The following is a 23,251-nucleotide window of genomic DNA, read 5'->3' as shown; positions in this document are numbered from 1 at the left end:
ATTTTTCCAAATCACATTTTGGCATTTGTGAAGAAAGGTAATTTACAATTTTATATTTTGAATGTTTATGGCTTTGCAGATGATGATGGCATATTTGAGTACAGTTCAACAACTTTTGTGGAAAGTATTGCTAATCGTTGATATTATGAGAGTAAACCTTTATTTATTAATTAATCCTTTGTGAATTTAAAAGTCATAAAGATTTATATGGGTTTAGGTTGATATTGGTTTGGGGGTCATATTGGTATCTAGAGATAAAAGTTTAACTTTACTACTCGTAAATGCCCTTTGTGAATACTGAAAGTCGTAAAGTTAGACTTTCATCTCAGTCTACCTTTGTGAATCATGTGAATCAGGCCCATAGACTTAAAGTCTAAACTTAGACCTTATAGCTAAATGTAGATTAAACTCACACTTCAGTCCTAAGTTAGACTTCAGGTCTAAACTTAGACTTAAGGTCTAAGTTTACCTTTGTGAATCAGGCCCTATGTAGTTATAGTTAAGTAGTTACCATAGGAAATAGATTTTTTGGTTTGCTGATAAGTTGGGTGCAATTTGGCGAATCTTTCCAAATAAAGTTCATCCACCTCAGCTCCTTCCTGGAAAGTTTTGGGGAGATCCATTAAGCGAGAGCCAAGAAAAAAGGGGAGTCCTAATATGCAATTTAACCCCATGCGATTTCCATAGGTAATTTTCAACACCACTACAGGCAAAACGGCTGAACGGAATTACACCATATTTGGTGGAATTTGGTGGATTTTTACCCAGAATGTGATACACTAGCACAACGTGTTTTAGCTTTACCCCACAAGCCTTGTTTATGGATGGGTGCCATTTGCTCAGACATACATATAAACATAGATATAAAAAAAGACATGTTTTTGTATCATAAATGTTATTGGGATATTTAGCAGTTCATTATGAAATATGGCTAGGAACGCAGCTAGGCCTGCCAATTTTTGCTCTTTGTCAACTAAAAAAGGACTTTTTGCCCTCTGGGCCCACTTTAGCGGATATGAGCCTCTACTAAACATTTCAGGGGGATTCTGTTTTAATTGCTTTTAGAGAAAACTTTTAAGATACTACTTGAATGTGATGAATCTGTGCTTGTGCTTTTGATCACTTCCTGGTTGGAACCACAGAGACACCATCTTGTTCAGGACACACTCTAGTGATTACACGGGCTTTCAGTCTCAGTTTAAGCAGCCTATGCACGGAAACACAGTTGCTATGACTGCTCATTTTTGCACTTTGGCCCCTTTGTGTGACCAGCTACTAAATGTTTAAGGGGGAAGTCTTTTTTAATTGATTTTAGACAAAACCTTTAGGATACAACTTGACTGTGATGATTTTGTGCTTGTGTTTTTTACCACTTCCTGGTTCCCCCGGTTGCCACCACAGAGCCCTCATCCTGTTCGGGACTTGCTCTAGTGGTTGATTTCATGGGCCTTCAGTCTCTATCTAAGCAGCCTATGGTGCAGACACGCAATGGACGCTTGCAGAAGGTGTGCCGCTGGCCTACCTAAGGCAAGTCCGTCTGCTACTGTCCTGATCGCGGCCAGCGCAGAGCCATGTTGCTGGTTTGCAGTGCAATACTGCACAGCGGCTGGCTTATTCCAGAGATGAGCTGGTAAATTTTAGAAACATTCCTCCTTCTTCCTCATGTGAGTGTCATTTCTTTGGTACTAATGAGGTCTACTGCCCTCATATTTTTAAATGTGCTGCATGTGGCTTCGACCTTTCTAACTTGGGTAGTTTGCCCCAGTCTGGCACATTTCTGCCCTCAGTGCAAAGAGATTATCCGTCACCTCTAGGTCAAGACCGCACTGTCTTGACAGATCTGCCTAATTGTAGGTCGCTTAAGAAACACTCATTCAACATACACAGTCTACTTGCAGAGAATAAGCTAGACCATTTGTTTCTGAGGGAGACATGGCTTTCTGAATCCTCATTGCCAGACTTTCCTTTAGATATCCGGCAGCGCTTCTTTATTCAATTTTGCAATAGAGTGGGGAATAGCGATATTGTACAGAGACACTATGGTTAGCACTACCTCTATGTTTGGAAGCACTCTTATAGCCAATGACTTGGGGTCTTAAAAATGTCTGTGCCTCTCAACATTTTCAGGTAGCATGGAGAGAGTCTCCCAATAAATAAATACTATAGATAGATATATATATATATATATATATATATATATATATATATATATATATACACACATAGTAGGAAGTTATAGTTAAGACCTAGTTCCCATAGGAAAAGCGATTTTTCTTTTGCCAATATCTTTGGCACCGGTTGTTGAATCGTCGCGAAATTTTCATAAACTAATGGGGCACTCCAGTCAACTCCGGTCTTGAAAGTTTCGGAGTGAATCGTGAAGCGGGGGCCGAGAAAAAAGGTGGGGTCTCAAAAGGTGTTTTCTCCATGGTAATTTCCATTGGAAATTTTGGAGAAGGCTACAGCCTGCTGAATGTAATTACACCCAATTTGGCAAAAAGGTAGCTCTTGGTTCCGAAAGCGTTCTTTTCGTTAAATGGTGTAAATCTGTTCAGTAGTTCCTGAGAAATAAAAAAAATAAAAAATATCGATATCTGGCTGCCGCAGTGGATCCACGAACCCTACAGAACACGAGCGAACTTCTGATTGGCTGGCAACACTCCAAACCGAAAAGTGTTGGCAGCCATCTTGTGACTCGGTTGAACCGAGTTACAAGAAAAAAGGTCATAAAAGAAGATAAGGGGATAGGTAGAAACACCCTGACCCCTGCGGCTGCTCAGGGTGGCCCACAGGGACCCTCAGGGCCCTCAAAAGTATTTTTTTTTAAAAAGTTCAGTGGGATTCGCGTTGGGTCTGTGAATCCAGCCGTTTAAAAAAAAAAATGACACCCAGGCTTCCTCACTTCATTTTAATAAGCCTCCGGGTGGGCCAGGTCCCAGGGGCGATGAGGAAAATATATAGGGACTGCCACCTTCCCGGGGCATTTTGCGGGGAGGGCACGCGCCCCCCCGCAGCCCCGGGGACCACCACTTCCCCGGGTTTTTCAACAAAATGCATGGGGGGGAGGCTACTGTCCCCCCACACTGCCCCGGGGACCGCCACCTCCCTGGGCATTCAGTTAATTTCGGCAGGGGCCTCATGGGCCCCCCAATCCCCAGGGACCACCAATTCCCGGGGGCTCCAATACCTGTTACCTCCAGTAAGTCCCACACAGTGGTATTGCTAAGAGGTGTTTGGAGGCCATGCCCCCCTTTCTCCACCACTCTGCAAACGCACCTCCTTGCACACTGTGGGTTGGGGGATGAAGTCCACTTTACTCCTGGGGGAATTTGGGGGCCAAGAAGCCCTCCTGTTATCTCCTGTAAGTCCTACGCAGCAGAATTCCTGTGTGCTGGTCAGAGGCCCAGCCCCCTTTCTGCACCACTCTGCAAAAGCGACCACTATGCTATAGTTATAAATTCGCATTTAAAAAACCTTTGAAATTCACTGAAAAAACCCATAGGTTTCAGGAACGTCATAGTTAGAAATTAGCATTTAAAAACCCTTAGAAATTCACTAAAAAACAACAGGTTTCAGGGACGTTATAGTTAGGCAGACATTTCACTTGTACAAAACCAGAGAAATTTGGCCGTTATAGTTAGCTGAGCTAACTTTAACTTGCGCCCCCGCAATGCACTGCATAACATAGAAGAAGGCCGTTGCCGAAACTCGTCTGTTGTGAGGTGCTCGTGGTTCGTGATAATAAACTACGGAACCTGCCCATATATATATATATATATATATATATATATATATATATATATATATATATACCTCGTGTAAGCGTTGTCACATAACATGTGAAGCGCTCTGATACCTTCGGGCTATATAAAACTCAAAATTGGGGAGAGGAGTTGGCCTAACGGCTAGGGCGGGCGACCTCGAATCTGGGAAACCGGGTTTGAGTCTCGGCAAGGACGCTGAACTTCCTGTGATTCTGGACAAATCACTTAATCTCCCTGTGCCTAACAAAAATGAATGTGTGTCCTCATGTAACAAAACTGGTACCATGTAAAGCGCTCTGATACCCGATTCGGGTCAAGTTCGCGCTATATAAAACTCTGTTAAAAAAAAAAAAAGGATAATTTTATCTCCAACAATCTCTCCCATTAAAGAGTGTCAGCCACACCTCATCAGTGGAATTCCATAAGGACTGCAAAACACCAGTGAAATGCTTTATAATTCTTTATTTTCTGTTAAGACACCAAACACCAGGACGCCAATGCGTTTTGGTCTACGCCTTCAACAGGGCAACCCCGAATCCCACAACCACAGTGATTTTAAGGTAGTCTTCATTCATTGCACTTCCTCCTTTACAGAAAGTAAACTGTTGTGAACAATTAACTGTGACCCAACATGGCTGTCATGACAATTGACAATTGCCCGTTCAAAACATTAAATAGCTGTAATCACATTGCTGCATTCATGAATCCATTTCATATGTCACAGTCCATTATAAAGGCAGCATAGGATAAAACACTGAATACATGGAAAATACACAAAGGTGCCATTATTTGAAAGAAAAAGTGGGTAACAGTTTCTTACGAAATTTTTACAGTCGCCATGCTCTATATATCCATTATATTACAGAGCTGTGCAAACTCAGAAAATCAAGTGCATCAATATTCAGGTATTGTAAATGCTATTATTCATCCAGGATTTGAGTCAATCACATTAATGTTCAAGCGGTCTTCTGTTCATTGCACGTTTCCCTTTAACAGAAACTAGACTATTACATAGAATCAGCTGTCAGCCAACATTTCCGCCATGACATTTAACAAGAGCCCGTTCATAACATTAAATTACTGTTATTACATTGCTTCCTTTCATGAAATACATTTATATGTCATAAAGGGCAGCTCCAAGCTCACAGTCAGTGCAGGCATATTGGTTAAAATGAAAAAAAGACCAATCTTTTTGCCGACAAATTTCTAGTCCAATACGCTAAAAATAGCACAAAGTAATTATTAAAATAACCCAATATTTTGCACCCACACAAACCAATATTTTATCACAGAACCAGTAACAATTTAGCCAAATTGTGTGTGATCTAGCACAATCTGGCAACACTGCCATTAGGTCAAATTCCCGGAGGATCCTGCACATCCGAGTGCCACAGGGATAGGCGCAGTGGGAGATCCTTTACCTTTCTTACAGCAAAACTTTGGAATTCATTTTTGTCCATGCTTCTCCTTTGGAAAGAACGTTTAGGAAAGATTTGAAGACCTACCTGTTTAATGCTTAGGTCAGTGATCTAGGAAGCTACCCTGTCTTTAGGGTGTCCTGCTGCTAGCGCCGATACACTCCCTTGGGAGTAGCCAGGCACTCTATAAATACCATTGTATTGTATTGTACTGTATGGTTGAGATGTTTTATAGAGTAATTAAAATTATGCCCTAGTGGGTCCACTCTATTTACCTTTTGCGATAAAGTAAATATGGGTAAACATGTACTTTATTTTCATTCTTGGCCTTAATATGTAATACAGTGTAACATGTAGCATACACAAAATTCCTGCACCATTTTCTCTCTTCTGTTATCTTGCCCATTTGGCCCGCTTATCAATTCATTCTATCTCCTTATTTTATACCATACGTGTTGATGGTGTGCACATTAAGTTTAAGCTGCATATTACCTTTAATTACATCTCCTAGTTGAGTATACACATAATCAATAGATCATACTGTTGAACTTGTCCCTCTCTGCAGGGTCACCCCCAAACGTTTTGCCTTCGCCCTGCCTGTTTTCTGAATTTGTTTGTGTTGGCCTTAGGACACTGTGCACTTTACCACAGCTAACCGATCCTAAAGTGCTTTCGCTCACTCCCTAAAACCTGGTAATATTGTCTTACACCTGACTGGTATATTTATCTTGGTATACCATATACCCTGGTCTGGTAAACTATATGCCGCTAATGGGTCGGCAGCACTCATTGTGCCACCCACTTAAGTAGACTCTTAAAACATGTCTCAGGCCAGCCACTGCAGCCTGTAAGCAGTTTTAAACTGCCAATTTGTCTTGGCAAAATAATCCCTTTGCCAAGCACAAAAAACTCTTTTTTATGGCATATAAGTCAACCCTAAGGTAGACCCTAGACATCCAGTAGTTCCAGGTGTATTGTAATTAAAAAGTTGGACATGTATTTTTATGTGTTACATGTCCTGGTAGTGAAAGAAATCACACATTTGTTTTTCACTACTGTGAGGCCTCTCCCATAGGATAACATTGGGTTTACCTAATTACATTTAATACCTGAAAACTTTTGGTTGGGTGCTGGTAGAAATGTCAGGTCTATTGTATATGGAATATACATTTAAAATCCTCTTCAATGGGAAAGTCAGATTTTAAGTCACAATTCTGAAAATTCCACTTTTCGAAAATTGGACCATTTGGTGCCTGCAGCTTGTTTCCTGGGTCACATGATTAGATTTAGTTGGCAGTTGGCCTTTATGTATTCCTCTCAGACAGCCACACAATAGAAAGACTGAGTGTTGGCAGGATGGGCAATCCAAGGCAAGATGGGAGGGCTGTGCACAGCCCTATTCACTCTTCAAAGATACTGCTTTAGCTCACACACAAAGAACTTGACACTAGCCTATTTTACCTGCAGACAAACTCGGACCAGGGCAGGGAGACAGAAAATTCCAGACAATTCTATGGGGTAAAACTCCAGCTGTTTCTTCCTCTTCGAAGTGGGCACCAGGTATAGAAATAGGGCTATTATAACAAGGAGAGAAAAAGTGGCATCATTTATTGTAACACCTCTTAGAATTTGCAACCATAAGAGTGCATGAGGAGGTCCTCAGAAATGCTCCCTACTCCTCTTCATCTGAATCTTTTTATTGTGAATGATCACCCAATGCCAAGATTTAAAGATATTGGATGAGGTGGTCTCATCCACATAATGTGGTATTATTCATCATTGGCCACCTGGTAAGATGGTACTAGCAGCGGGGGGACTCAACCTCACAATTGTTGTGTATGTTTTTGCAAGAACTCCCTCAACAATTATGAGTTTGAGTCTGCCCTCGTAGTACAATCTTACAGTGAGCAATAAGGTGGCCAAGGATAAAGCTTGCCACATTATGTAGGTGAGATCACCTATTCCAATATCTTGACATTTTGGCATTGGTTGATCACCTAGGATAACAATAGAGCTTTCGGAACCACTCTTCAGTTCACGTCTGGACCTGTGGAAGGAATCTCAGAGGACTACACTGCTGCCTACTTCAGAGAAATGCCCTGCTACACCAAGAGGACTCCTCTGCTGTCTGAGGCCTGCCCGGTGCCCTCACTGGACTGTCCTGCTGTTTGAGACCAGCTTTCCTGCCTGTACACAAGAGTTCCAGAGTGACTCCAAGGGCTAAATAGCCGGCCTTATGATCACTAGCTTAAGGGACAGAAAACGCTCTGACCATTTTAAACCTGCACCTGGATGTAGCCTAAGTGAGTGCTGACCCTCCAAGTGGTTTCTGTTAGTCCTGGACCCTTGGAAGTGGTGCTAAAATTATCCAGATAGCCGAAATCCAAAACCCGTGATAGAAAATGTTCTGTCAAAAAGTGCTCTGAGAGGTAACCGGAACTTACCCGCTTGACAATCCACCGTAGGTGCATTGCCAGTTGGCCTGACTTTGTGCCAAGCTACAAACAAGAGGTTTAAGCACAGGTCAATTTAGTGACTTTTTTGTGATTTGCCCTGCCAAGGATTGTGGCAGTTGCTTGGGTAGGGTTTCACACCCCTCAACCAATAATCTAATTTCTCATGCATGCCATACATCTCTAAATTGGTTTGTTCTCCTATGTCCATGTTGCAAAGAAAATACCATGAGCTAAATTAAAAATTACATGGTAGCAGCAACATTCAACCAACAACCATACTTCTCCACCTCATAGTTGAAAATATATTGCTTAATATATTTGAGACCCTGGAGGCTCACATATTTCCAAGTTTATGATTTATCTTTACTCTAATTTGGATAGTTCAAGACATCTATGCCTTTCTCTAGGGTGTTTCTGTACTTTGCCACTGATGTTTTGGGCATATCCCCCTGATGGGAATTCTGAAAGTGACATGCTACTGAGTACTCATGGTCTTTTGTTGTGATGGTACAAATATGTTCTAAAATCCACTTCTTCACCTGAAAGATGGTGCTCTCTACATACCTTTTGTTGCAGGAAATTCTATGCAATAAAAAAAATAAAGTCAGATTTACATTTTATATATTTCTTTATTATGCACTGTATTTGACTAAAAGATACTTCATGCTCCAATCTTTGATCACTGCTTTTGGAGGCCTTACACCTAAAGATACTTCATGCTCCAATCTTTGATCACTGTTTTGCATGCCTTGCACCTAGAACATGGATAACATCCTTTTTGTTCCTCACCTAGCCATGTTTTCTGTGTTGTGTTATTAAAATGGCTTCTTACGATAATGTCCCTCATGGTTTTACTTTTTTTGTATGTGATGCTGAGAGCATTGCCTACTAGACTAGGCCAGAAATCGTTTCTTCATTCCTAAATATTTCACAACCTGTTGTTTGACCAATCTTGATGAAATTTTCCCAAAAAAGTGTCAAGGTGGGTTCTATTATTATGGGAAGATTGGGGTGATCCATGCAGTGGGGACTGAGAATTTGGGGCAAGAAATCAGGTTGAATTTGTAATGTTAATTCCCATAGGAACCTTTAGCCACACCCACAGCCCGAACCGCTGAACGGACTTACACCAAATTTGACAGGAAGATAGATGTTGGGTCAAGGAAGTACCTTTTGCTTATTTGGTGTAAATCCATTCAGTAGTTGTTGAGAAATTTAAGTTTAAAATTTGAGTGTTGTCTTTGGTTGCAGATATTTCACGGTGGTTTTGCGATGAATCGCGAATGCAAGTGCCTACGGGAATGCTCTGATTGAAGTTACGCCCACCATTTTATCTAGGGGGAATGGTTTCTAGGGCTGAAAAGTTGTAAAAAAGCTAACATAAGAAGTATAGGTAGTCTGACCCCATGTTTGAGAAATAAGTGTGTTAGTGACGACTGGCAGCATGGACCCCGTGTACAATCGCGGGGACATCGCGACTATCAACGTCGTTGCGAATATTGGTGAAAATATCAAAAATATATCAGTGAATCATCAATACACATTATTATAGAGATATTGAGATTTTGATAAATGTTTTTAGAGAGTTATTTATATAGTGAGTTATCTACTGTGATGGTTAGAATTAATTATATAGTTATAATTTTTGAATGTGGTGGTGGCTGTTGAATTTCTGCTTTTGCTTTCCTCTTTTATGATGTAACCACCGGGTTTGCGAGGATCAACGTCATTGCGATCTCCTGTCTCACCGAGAAAAAGGAAAATGGGTTTTAGAGATGCTTGTTCTAGAAATACATGAGTTTGAAGTGTACAGTAATAAACCTCTAGTGCGTAAAATACTGTAATATGTGTGCATATATGTGTTTTCACTTTATGAAAAAGGTGCGACCATCGCGGTTAACAAGATTATCACAACGTCCTGAGTAACTGCGAAAACGGAATATAGGTCAGCAAGATGGTTTTTAATTAAACTTAGTACAACAATATGAGTTTAAATATGCTTTGAAAGGAATATGTATATAGTAAAATGTGTAGGGCAATGTTCAGAATGGATTTTTTTAACATATTTTTGGATGTGTTGTTGGTCATTGAATGGTTGCTTTTGTTTTCGTTTTCGCGACGTATCCGTGTGGATCTCGATTACCGACTTCATCGCGGTCTCTGGAGTCACTGCAAAAAGATAAAATAGGTTTTAGGGATCGTTTTTATAGAAACTATCTACATAAAACATGACTTTAGAGAATACTGTAAGAAACCCTTAGTGCGTAAAATACTGGAGTATGTGTGGATATATGTGTTTTACACTTCATGGAACAGGCACGATCGTTGCAGTTAACAATGCCATCGCAATATCCTGAATAACCACTAAAATGAAAAATAGGTCTGAAAGATGGATGCTAAAGAAGCATAGTACAAAAACATGAGTTTAAACATGTTTTTAACCCCTTGTGTGCGCACGACGGCTCCCGGCCGTCGTGCATTACGGTGGGCGTGTGCGCACGACGGCCGGGAGCCGTCGTAATCGCGAACGCTGTTTATTTCTCCCCCACAGCGGGAGAAATAAACCCGCACACAAGGGGTTAAAGAAGTATGTTTATAGTAATATGTGTAGGGTAATGTTCAGAATGGATTTTTTTACATATTAGTTTTGGATGTGTTGGTGCTCATTGAATGTTTGCTTTTGTTTACCGTTTTCGAAATGTCACTGCAGGTATCGCTACATCGTTGCGTAAAAAACCTAAAAAACAACATTTATTAATCCACTGAAGAAAATACAAGCTTATAAAAATACCTCTTAGAGAGCCATTTTAGATAGAAAATACAATGTAAAAACCTTAAAATTCAATAAAAATAATCACGGACGTTATAGTGGGATAGAAAATACAATGTAAAAACCTTAAAATTCAATAAAAATAATCACGGACGTTATAGTGGGGATTTAACATTGAAAAGACCTTAGAAATTCACTGAAAAAAACAAAGGTTACAGAGACGTTATAATTAGGAAATAGTATTAAAAAAACCTTAACATTCAGTGAAAAAACCAAAGGTTACAGGCACGTTATATTTAGGATGACATTTCACTTGTACAAAACCAGAGAAATTCAGCAGTTATAGCTGAGTTAACTATAACGCGAGCCCCCACAATGCACTGCTTATGACCTCACATATTATATCACTCATGACATGGTCAGTGACATCACTGATGACATAATCCATAGAATCTCTGACGCACCCACTCACACCCCACTTTCTTTTTCATACGCCCACTCCAACTTTCACACTACCATTCTGAAAACCATTGACACACCCATACCAGTATTTGCACACCCACTCACTGATTCATAGGTCTATACACACATCCACTCAGTCACCCATACAGCCACTCATACACGAACTCACTCACTAATAAAGCCTCTGCTATATACACACATACACACATACAGCAACTCACACACTGTCAGTTACTCATAGAGCTACTCACGCACCTACTCACTCACCGAGAAAGTCACTCATACAGCCATTTACTCACCTTTACAGTTATACACACTCAGTCACTTATTCATACAGATAATAACACATACTCACTCACTTATACAGTCACAGACGCAAGCACACAATCACCCTTACAGCAACTATCACAATCCCTCACTCACACATACAGTCACTCATATACTCCAACACTCACCGATACTGCCTTTCCCAAATCCAGTTACTCACCCATATACCACTGATACATTCATTCACTCACCAACACACCCATAAACACACTTAGTCACCAATACAGCACCTCACTTAGACATTCACTAACCCATTCACCCACTGACTCATTTATGCAGGCGTCACATACCTTCTCACCCAAATAGGTACTCAGACACCCAATCAGCCACTCACGTACCCACTCGGCAACCCATACAGCCACTTAGACACCATCTGACTGACTGATACAGACAAGTTTTTCACCCATACATTCACTGAGACACCTAATCACTCACTTATACAGTCAGTCACACACCCACTAAATAATCTCTACAGGCATCATACAGCCTCTAATCCATCAATACACCTTGTATATAAATTCAACACTTGAAAGCATTTTAAAAACACTCACAGTCACTAGATGATGTCATCAGTAATGTCATTTGAGATGTCATCAGTTATGTCACTGACCGTGTCATGAGTGATGTAATTTGTGCGTGCTTAGAGGTCGAAAACAATGCCTTACATAGGTGGAGGTGTTGACTCCTCCCAACTGGTCAGGAAGAGCCATCTGTGGCGGGGAGCTTCAAAGGCCTTGCCGCCTTTGTAATGCGACCACAGCCTCTCCTGTTAGAGGGAGCAGGACCGCTTTCTGGCCTCACCCCCTTTTTGGCGGAAGGACAAGTGGGAAAACTTAAAGAGAATAGGAAGTGTGCCCCCTCTTCCAACTCCACCCCTCACATGCGGGAGGCGAGGTGAAGTATACTTTACAGTGTCCACCATCTTGAAGATGGTGGGACTTTTCCAAATAGAGCTAGGTTAAGGTCCCCCTCCTATAGGAGGTGGGCATAATAGGGGATGTAGACCCAGGTAAGGGGCCCATTGGACACTACCTGTCACTCTTGTAGCTACCCTAAATCTAGTATTTAGATGGCATCCCCAGATCCTGATCTAAGAAGAGCCTTAGACTACAGAGTCGCACCAGCAGAGAAGACTGCAGAGAACTACTGACTTGGCCCCACCGCTACTGGCCTGTCTACAGCCCAGTGACCTCCAAAACCTAAGAAGGACAGCCTGCATTTGACAAAGACCAGGATTTCACAAAGAAACCATCTTCAAGTAAAAGACTCTTTGACCTGAAGAACCACGAAGCCTGCCCCCGGTTCCACCTCTGCACCCGATGTCTCCGGCCCGGGTCCAAGTGGCCCACCAATTCCAGCATATTTCCCCAGTGCTCCAGAGCCCAAGTCACCATGAACTGACTTCTCCTGGACTCCTCAACGCCGCCTGCAGACTCTGCACAGAGAACCCCCCAATAGCGACCAGCTCCGGTAAGCCGTTTCCAATTCCAAAAGACACCCATGCAACCGTCCGCCCTGGGCCTTGGTGAACAAGACCAAGGTGTCTCTATGTCCTCAAGCATCGCAACTCACCTCTGCAGCTGTTGGTTCCCTTTGACCAGCCTCCTGACCTGAGCCTGCAGCCTGTTTCTGATTTGGATGTCTACATTGCTTTACATTGGGCACTCAATGCTGTCTTAGCACCCTGCACTCAGTTCCCCATGTGCTGCTGGTGGTGTAGTGTTGGTGCTGCTTTGAACCCCGGCCAGTGCTTGCTTCACCTCCTGGAGACTGGCCCCCCAAGCCACTACTACTTACCTGTAAGCAGCCTCTTTCCGATTAACCCCAATCCCCATTGATTTGCATTGGGTACCCAACCTCAAACTTGCACCCATCCCCCAGCTGTCCCTTTGCTGCTGCTGGGGCACTGTTGGTACTGACCTGAACCTTGCCCAATACTGAGCTTAACTTCCGAAGAGTGGTCTTGTAAGTCAATGTTATCCCTATGTATGCTGAATGTGTTCTTCCTCCGTAGGTTATCATTGCAAAGTCCGAAAATTGCAGTTTGTCTGTTTTTTAATCTAATAAGTATGTCTATTGAACAATATATTTACCTATGACAAAGTTCTGTAGTTCTGCAAAATAAATGTAACAAAGTATTATTTTTTAGGTCTCACCTGACCCAGCGCATGCGCTGGTCTGGCGAGACTATTAGTGAGGGCTCAAAAAATGCTACCATGTCCAGCCTAGAGCTACAGTGCATGTGCAGAGGCACCATATGGCAAACCTCATCATGCTCATTAAGCACCCGCGATCACTTTCACTTTTGCCCGCGATCACTTTCGCGGCGCCCCTTTAATGTTCTCGTTCAAAGAACATCAATCATCAAAGAACATGTTGTTGTGTTAATGCTTTGCTGCGCCCTTCTGATGGATACATCTGCCAATGGATTCCTCACCTTGTGAATATCCCCTGCGCCAGCAACATTCGGAAACTTTTGTAGCAGTCCACGCCGATGAGGTCGAAGACGACGTCACAGAGGCACAGCTCCGCTCGCGACTCCACTGACGTCACCGGCTCCATAAGAAGACCTCGTCGGCGTGATGACGTCAGTTCCCTTTTTCCCGCGCCGTCGACGCCAACGGATTTCGGGAATCTCTATCTGTAGCTTCACTGTTACTATGTGTTTCTACTGGATTTCTCTGTCCTTTTTTGTGTGAAAATGTCGACAAAGAAATCGGGGTTCAAGCCCTGTCGTGAATGTGGAAAACATATGTGTATGGTGTTTATCTTCGGACCATGATGTGGATGGATGCTCTTGCTGTCGCAAGATGAGCTCCAAGGCTCTCAAGGAAAGCGAGGCGAAACTCTTCATCGCGAGGATGAAAAAAGAGAAGAGAGGAAGGAGGAAGTCGAGAACGAGGTCACGATCGAGATTGAGGTCGGTGTCGAAGTCCACTTCAGGTCATGCTTCAAGATCTAAGAAGCACAAAAAGAAGAGGAGACATTCTTCTCGACGTCACTCTGACAAGAGTACGGCTCCGAAGTCAAAGTCACCTTCTCGACGCCGTAAGGACTCTGTGTCTCCCTCACCCGTTCCGGATTCACCTGCTGGTCCTTCTTCTCCAGTGGCTTCGCCGGTTCATTCTCCGGCTCCGGCTCCATCTCCGACGCCGGTTCCATCTTCGACGCCGGTTCCATCTCCGGCTCCGGCTTCTTCTCCGGCTCCGGTGGAGGAGCTTCCAGTACCGGGTGAGCCTTCGACCCTGCAAATTCCACCGTCGGCGCTGGTTGGCCCGAGTCCGGTGATGCCTGATTAGTACCCTGCGTTCCCTGGACCAGGTCAGGACCCCACGCATTATTTGAATGAAATGTACGGGGTATTTTCAAGAGCCATGTACTCCACTGGTGCACCTTCGGGTCCGATGGGTCCTATGGCCTTCAGTTTGGGAGTGCCTCAGGCATATCCGCAGGCCCCCTTCATGCCATTTTTCCCAGCGACGCCGTCTTGGCATCTGCCGGCACCGAGGATATCGACGCAGCTTCCTTCTTCACCGGCGCCGACTCGACCTCGCTCGACGCCGGCTGCTCCTGTGGAACCACGTTCGACGCCGGCACCGGCGCCGTCGGATTCGATCACGGCGCCGCCGAGGCCGGTTGTAGGAATTCGGTTTAGGAGGGAGGCTCAAAGGGTTTGACTTACAATGTGCTTTCTCTTTCCACAAACTCGATGTTTGTGTTCCTTTATTTTGATATGCTTTTAGTATTACTGTCACACACACAACCACACACACAACCACACAACCACACACATACACACAACCACACCCACACCCAACCACACACACACAACCACACAACCCCACACACAACCACACACACAACCACAACCACACACACAACCACACACAACCACACATACCCAACCACACACACACACACAACCACACACCACACCCAACCACACACACAAACACACCCAACCACACACACAACCACACACACACAACCACACACACAACCACACCCACAACCACAACCACACACACACACAACCACAACCACACACACAAAACCACACACACAACCATCCCCAACCACACACACAACCACACACATAACCATACACACAACCACACCCACACAGCCACACACACAACCACACAACAACCCCACACACCACACACACAACCACACACACAACCACAGCCACACACACAACCACATCCAACCACACATCCACACACACACCCACAACCACTCCCGCACCCACAACTGTACCCACACATAACCACAACCACACACACAACCACAACCGCACACACAACCACACACAACCACACACACACACAACCACACACACAACCACAACCACACACAATCACACACACAACCACACACACACAACCTGACACACACATACAACCACACACACAACCACACACACAACCACACAGACACAACCACAACCACACACACAACCACACACAACCACACATCCACACCCACACCCACACCCACACACAACCACAACCACAACCACACACACAACCACAGCCACACACACAACCACACACACCCACACACAACCGCACACATATAACCACACACAACACACACACCCACACACAACTGCACACACAACCCCACACCCAACCACACCCAACCACACATCCACACACACAACCACAACCACACACACCACACACACACAATCACACATACAACCACACACACACACAACCACCCACACAACCACACGCAACCACACACACAACCACACACACACACAACCACCCATACAACCACACACACAACCACACACACACACAACCACACACACCACACACACACATACCACACACACAACCACACACAACCACACATCCACACACCCACAACCGCACCTGCACTCACAACCGCACCCACAACCACACACACACACAACCACACACAAACACACACACAACCACGCCAAGCATTGGCATAGCCAATAGGTCTCGCCTTTGGGACCTTATAAGTGTTTAGCCGCGCAACAGTTGATGTGGTTGCACCAAGGATATTGTGCTGCATAACGAAATACTTAGAAGGTCCCAAAAGCGAGACCTATTGGCTATGCCAATGCTTGTTATAACTTGGTCCCGAATTTATTTGAGTGTGTGTACTATTTATTGCCACTGTGTGTACAACAAATGCTTAACACTGCCTTCTGATAAGCTTAACTGCTCAACCACACTACCACAAAAGAGAGCATTAGTATTATCTATTTTAGCCTCTGTACAGCCTCTTGGGATCCACTGGACTCTTTGCACACTATACCTCTTTTTGGTATAGTATATAGAGATTCAGAGAATGGAGGGTGTTCAATTGTAATCGAGTGGTGTACACTGCAGTGGCATAGACTACATTGGCTTAGGGGCTGATTATGAGTCTGGTAGTCCACGGACTGCCGAACTTGTGGGGCCACAGCGGCGGCAGTCTCCAGAACGCCCTATTATGATTAGGGAGGTAGGACTGCCATTTCCCTGCTGAAGCTGCCAGGAAACCGCCTTTCCCTGGTGGTGTTGCATCAGTCAGGAACCCATAACAAGCTTGGTGGGAATACCGCGGTACTGCAAAGCATATTACAAGTTTCCTCTCCGCAAACGGTGTCATGGAGGTTCCTACTCCATGAACACTTTGGTAGAGTGGAAACAAAGGGAGCCCTACAGGGCCCTCTGGTGTCTCACGCCCTGTGGATGCACACGGGGGCATAACATGTGCCCCCTGTGCGCTTGCACACAAGTACCTGCATGGCATGGACTTTTGCAGTCCATGCGGTGCAGGAACTGTTTATGGCATTCCCAGTGCAGTGCCCATTTTCTGAGGCACCACCATGGGAACACCAAAAACCAGCCCTTCAGACCAAAGGAAACTCCTAATATGGCAGACGGCCTGACCACAGCTTTGACAGTTCGGTGGCGGGGAGAACCGGATGCCGCACCACAAATGTCATAATCAGGCTCATTAATTGAGTAGAGTAGAGTGGAGCGGCATAGAGTAGAGTGGTGAATAGTGGAAAGGTATGGAGTGTTTTGGCGTACATTATGGTGTATTAGTGTACAGTGGAGTGGTGCTAGTGTCGTACAGGTGAGCAGCATACAGTGGAATACTGTACAGTGGAGTGATGTACAGTGCAGTGGCATACACTGGAGTGTGTTAGAGTAGAATGGCATAGAGTGGAATAGCTATCAGTAGAGTGGCGTGCAGTGGAGTGGTAGAATGGAGTTTTGTAGAGTGTAGAGTGGAGTGGCATAAAGTGGAGTGAGATACAGTGGAATAGCATAAAGTGGAGTGGCGTAGAATGGAGTAGCATACACTGGAATAGTGTACACTGGAGTGGAATAGAATGGAATGTTGTAGAGTGCTGTAGCATAGACAAGAGTGGTGTACAGTGGAGAGAGGTATTGTTTAGGGGATACAGTGGAATAGTTTAGACTAGAGTGATGTGCAGCGCAGGAGCAAATAGTGTAGTGGTGTACAGTGATGTGTTGTAGAGTGCATACGTGGAGTGGTGTTGAGTGGAATAACGTTGACTGTTACTGGCGTACAGTGTAGTAACAGAGTGGAGTGGTATATAGTAGAATAGTGTACAGTAAAGTGGCGTATAATGGAGTGTTGTACAGTGGAATTGGGTAGATTGACTGGCATAAAGTGGAGTATAGTGCAGTGACATAGAATGGAGGGATGTGCATTGTAATATCGTACAGTGCATGTGGAGTGGGGTATGATGGAGAGATGTACAGTGCAAAGGCATAGATTGCAGTGGCGTAGAGTGGAGTGGCATACAGTGGAGTAGTGTACAGTGGAATAGTGTATATTTGAGTGGCATACAGTGGAGTGGCATAGAGGGGAATAGCATAGAGTGGAGTGTTGCACAGTGGCTGACACCGGGAGATAGCCTTTACAATTAGAGTTTTAGCCGAGGCACCTTCTGAGGTGGGATTAAGTCTCCAGTTCTCAAAGTGTAAAATAGCAAAGACTATATTAGTGTACAATTGAATTGCATAGGGTAGAGTGGCATAGAGTTGACTGAGGTACAGTGTAGTGGTGTACAGTGGAATGGTGTAGACTGTAGTGGTATAGAATGGAGTGGCGTACTGTGCAGTGGCATAGAGTGGAGTGTTGTAGAGTGGAGTGTTGTAGAGTGGAGCGGGAAACTACAGTGGGGTAGAGTGTAGTAAAGTGCAGTTTAATAGCATACTGTGGAGTGCTGTAGAGTGTACTGGTGTACAGTAGAATAGTGTAGAGTGTAGTGGTATAGAGTGTACTGGCATATCGTGGGGTGACATACTGTGTAGTAGTGTACAGTGGAGTGGTGTAGATTGGAATAACGTAGAGTAGAGTGCTGTAGAGTGTAGTGGTGTACAGTGCAATGCCGTAGAATAATGTACAGTGTAATAGCATGCAGTGTATTGCCCTAGAGTGGAATGGCATAAAGTTAAGTGGCATACAGAGGAATAGCTTATAGTGCAGTGGGGTACACTGAAGTAGGGTACAGTGGAGTGGCATAGAGTGGAATAGCGTAGTGTGTAGGGCCCGATTCACAGAACTAACTTAAGACAAATTCCTAAACTTACTACCATTTCGGTATTCACAGAAGGCACTTACTCATTTTGGTATTCACAGAAGGCACTTACTCATTTCGGTATTCACAGAAGTTAGGAGTCCTAACTTTAGGACTCCTAAATGCCTTCTGTGAATACCGAAAGTCTTAAAATTAGGATTTTTCTCAGTTTAGGATTAGTAAAGTTAGGTCTCCTAAACTGAGAAAAATCCTAATTTTAAGACTTTCGGTATTCACAGAAGGCATTTAGGAGTCCTAAAGATAGGAGTCCTAACTTTACTACTAGCGCCAACCAGTAGTAAAGGGGACTACTAGTCCCAGTGAGCGGTGCGACACCCACAGCTGCCGCTAGTGGGGGGAGGCATTTGCCATCACGCTTAAAGCGCTGCCTCTCCCCGCACGGCGCGGGACAACATTCTGCACTGCTTTCACCTACCACAGTACCCCACTGCCCACGGGGGTTCCTTTTACCTGCCTTCCAGCCCTGGTGGGACCGGAGTCCCAGGGCACAACAGATGTTGTTTGTTTCTGCCCCCGCAGCGCCGACCAGCAGTAAAGGGGACTACTAGTCCCAGTGAACAGTGCTCCACCCACAGCTGCCGCTAGTGAGGGGGAGGCCTTTGCCATCGCGCTTAAAGCGCTGCCTCTCGCCCCGCGGCGCGGGTTGCGCGCGGGCCATACTCTGGCCAAGGGCTGGCCTATCCTTGCCCGTCATCGCCAGGAAGAGGCAGGGAAGGGCCACCCCTCTTTTGATTATCATCTGGAGTTGGAGCATGGTGAGAGTTAATCCCGGACATAAGAGGTACTGTTTGTTTGCCCTCCATACTTGTATCTACACACAGAGGAAAATCGGACTTTGCCTGAAATCTAGCAGAGCAAATCTATGGAGTCCTTTTTTAAATTAGGGTGCATTTTACTGACATGGGAAAGACAAAGAACATGGAAGGTGGAGGAGGGGGCGGAGATGGTGGCAATGCTGGCAGGATTCGTAAAGGGAAAAAGGCTAGAATGGCAACTAAGCATACTGGCAGCAATTGTGTACTTGATCTAATAGATACACTAATTGAGGAATGTGAGGATATACTAGTATCTGCGCAACTTTGCATCTAGACAGGGACAAGGCCCCCCTAGCACAGCACAATTGTTGAGGGAAAGCCGGCTTAAGGGTCCCGCTGTTCCTACTATGTTTCTAATGCATAAAAAAGGTTCGAAGGCCACTGGGGGCGAGAGAGGAATGATTCCAGCGAGGGCGAGAGACTTGGCTGCTATCACCGCTAGTCCCCCTCTAACTGAAGGTAGCCATCCCCAAATTCACAAACCCATAGTATTCTGTTCAAATATGTATGCCATATTGTCAAACACCCAGGGGGAGAGTAACACACAGCTACCTGATTCACCACCAGATTTAACGGTAGAGCCAATTTGAAAAGAAGAGCCTTCACAGGTTTCTTGTAGTTTAAGCAGGTTTATTCTTAACTCAGCATCCCAGCATAAAGCATCTTCATCATATCAATTCTTTCCTTCAGTAACTGGCCAACCTCGGAACCTCCATTCCTTTACATTCTTCTTGTAGCTAAATAACCATCCCATGACATCAGCTCTAGAAATCTTTACATATCTCCTTTTTTTACAACAAATAATAAAATCATATATTGATAAGATAAAATAAATACAGCATAAGATAATACATTACAACTCTAATTTTATGACTAAATCTATTTAACTCCAGATTGTCACTGACGTTTCTATGGTTGGCGTACTTTACAAACATTCCCCAAACTCCAAGTTGTGCCATCTTCCAAATCGACAACATTGGATCTCACACCTTTAACTTGAAAAGGCCCAAGGTACTTGCTTTCCCCTTTTCGAACCCATTCGTTTTTCCGCACTACTACCCAATCACCTCTTTGAACACAGACTGTTTTTACACCTTTTCTGGAATCATATAACCTTTTCATTCTTTCTTGATTCCCTTGCACCTTTTTCAACATTTCCTCCCGATCAACCCATATCTTTTCCTTCTTGCACAGCCATACAGGACACTCTTTCTTCCCAGGCTCCCTTCCTTTAAGTGACACAAAAGGAGCTACTCCTGTACTAGAATGTGGAGTAATCCTGTGCATCCACATCATTTTTCTCAATTCTTCTCTCCACGACAATCCATTAGCAAGTGATAATTGTATGTTTTCCATAACAATTCGATTAGTTCTTTCCACTAAACCATTTGCCTGTGGTCTGAAAAGAGCCACTCTCTCATGTACAATTCCCAACTTGTTCAAATAATCTACCATCTCTCTAGATACAAACTGCACCCCATTCTCAGTCACAATACTGCCTGGCAATCCTTCCTCCAGAAAAACCTTTTCAAGAAATTTTATGACATTACTTGTACTAATTTCACCCATGGTCTGTATTACAAACCACTTGGAATGATAATCAACTAGGACTAAGATAAATCTATCCCTCATTCCTAATTTATTAACCGGCCCGATAAAGTCCATGGATAATTTTTCCCAAGGTTTTGACGGAAACTTAGTGCATTCTAGAGGAGGTTGACGCACAATCTTTGATTTGTCACTATTCACACAAAATTGACAATCTTTCACCAAGGCCTCAACTTCACTATCAATCCCCGGCCACCAGAACGATTCTCTAATCCTGCGTTTAGACATCCCTTGACCTGGATGACCCTCATGAATTATCTCCAAAATCTGTTTCCTTACCTCTTTTGGAGGTATGATCTGCCATCTTCTCATAATATTGTCACCACAAAGACTTAACTCCTCTTTAATTTTAAAGAATTCTATCAAATCTGAATCCTTGCAATCATGCACATTCCAGCCCTGAACAATTCTTAACTTCACCTTTTCCAACACCGGATCATTCTTCATAGCTCTCTTCCAATCTTCAGACAACAAAGCACACACTCCTACATTACCACAGACATCACCACTTACATCACCACATACTTCATCAAAATCTTCCTCCAAAGGCATCCTCGATAAACAATCCGCAATCACATTCTTTTCTCCCTTAACATATTCCACCTCATAGTTAAATTCCATGACCGATAGTAACCATCTAGAGATTCTTGGTGTCACACTTCCTTCCAAACCTTTCCCTCCTTTAAAGATATATAGTAAGGGCTTGTGGTCAGTTCGTACTTTGAACGGGATACCCCATAAATAAAATTTGAAATGACACATACCCCAGCAACACGCTAACGCTTCTCTCTCGATCACTGAATATGACCTCTCTGCGCCTTGCAGCCTTCTACTTGCAAACCCAATAATTTTTTCTTCACCTTTAATTACTTGAGACAACACTGCCCCGATTCCAACACCGCTAGCATCTGTGGTTAAAAACGTTCTCCCACCAACTTCAAACCGTCCTAACGTGGGTGCTTCAGAAATTTTCTTTTTTACCAGTTCGAAACTTGTTTTACATTTCTCTGACCATTCAAATGGGACACCTTTCTTCATAATTTCTCTTAAGGCCTCAACAGTTTCCGCAAAATTGTTAACATATTTTGAACAATATTCTGCAAGACCTAGAAATGACCTCAATTCATCCTTATTCTTGGGTTCTGGTGCCAAAGTCACAGCCTTAACAATACTTCTTTTCGGTTTTATCCCCTCTGTACTTATTTCGTGCCCCAAATAATCAACCACACCCTTTCTCAGCTGACATTTTTCTCTCTTTATAGTCAAATTGTGTTTTTCCAATCTTCTCATTACCTCTTCAAATAATCTATCATGATCAGAATGATCTCTTCCTGCAATCAAAATGTCATCTTGAAAACACCATACATTTTTTATGTCTCCAAAAATACTCTTCATCGCCCTCTGAAAGACAGCTGAAGCTGATGCTAGACCAAATGGCATCCTTTTACATCTGAATGCACCTAAGGGCGTGGCGAAAGAAGTTAAGTGCCTGGATGCTTCATGCAAGTTAATTTGATGATATGCTGCTGACATATCTAAAACGCTAAAAACTTGTCCCTTTCCCATAGTTGATAGCATTTCAGATATGTTCGGTAAAGGCTCCCTATCTACCCAAATATTTTTGTTTAAATCGCGTAAGTCAATACATAAGCGAATTTGTTTTCCATCTTTTGGCGCAATTACAATCAGAGCCAACCATTCAGAGGCCTCTATTGGCTCAATGATACCTTGATTTAATAAATTATCAATTTCTTGACGTAAAGGTTCTAGCATCACATTAGGTACATTTCTTACTTTGTGGACTACTGACTTCGCATTGTCCTTTAAAATAATCTTATGTGAAAATCCCTTTAACAATCCTAATCTAGAAGAAAACACATTGGGATATTTATCAAACAATTCCCTGTCCTCAGATACATCTTGCACATTTGTTTTTTCTAAGACCATAACTGGTTCTTTGGCGTTTGGATCAATGATGATGTTTAAATCTTTTTGATGTCTCCATCCTAGGAGATCTGATCCAAA

At 43.6% G+C, this 23,251-nt stretch overlaps 1 long non-coding RNA gene across 2 annotated transcripts in view; it reads right to left on the bottom strand.

Annotated features, from left to right (window-relative positions):
* Nucleotides 1-9,621: 9,621 nt before the first annotated feature.
* LOC146801384 (uncharacterized) overlaps nt 9,622-23,251 on the bottom strand; it is a 217,619-nt gene continuing 203,989 nt past the window's right edge. Inside the window, exons 3-4 of one of the 2 annotated variants that reach the window (XR_014968052.1) lie at nt 10,327-10,375; nt 9,622-9,807 (exon numbers count right to left, since the gene is read on the bottom strand). This is a non-coding gene — a long non-coding RNA (uncharacterized LOC146801384). The remainder of the gene's footprint in view (nt 9,808-10,326; nt 10,376-23,251) is intronic. The other variant, XR_014968051.1, reaches the window with a different exon arrangement.

The sequence above is a fragment of the Triturus cristatus genome, chromosome 8, assembly GCF_964204655.1.
Source record: "Triturus cristatus chromosome 8, aTriCri1.1, whole genome shotgun sequence".
Taxonomy (NCBI): Eukaryota; Metazoa; Chordata; class Amphibia; order Caudata; family Salamandridae; genus Triturus; species Triturus cristatus.
The sequence above is the reverse complement of the archived record's forward strand: the minus strand, read 5'-3'. Positions and strand labels throughout refer to the sequence as shown.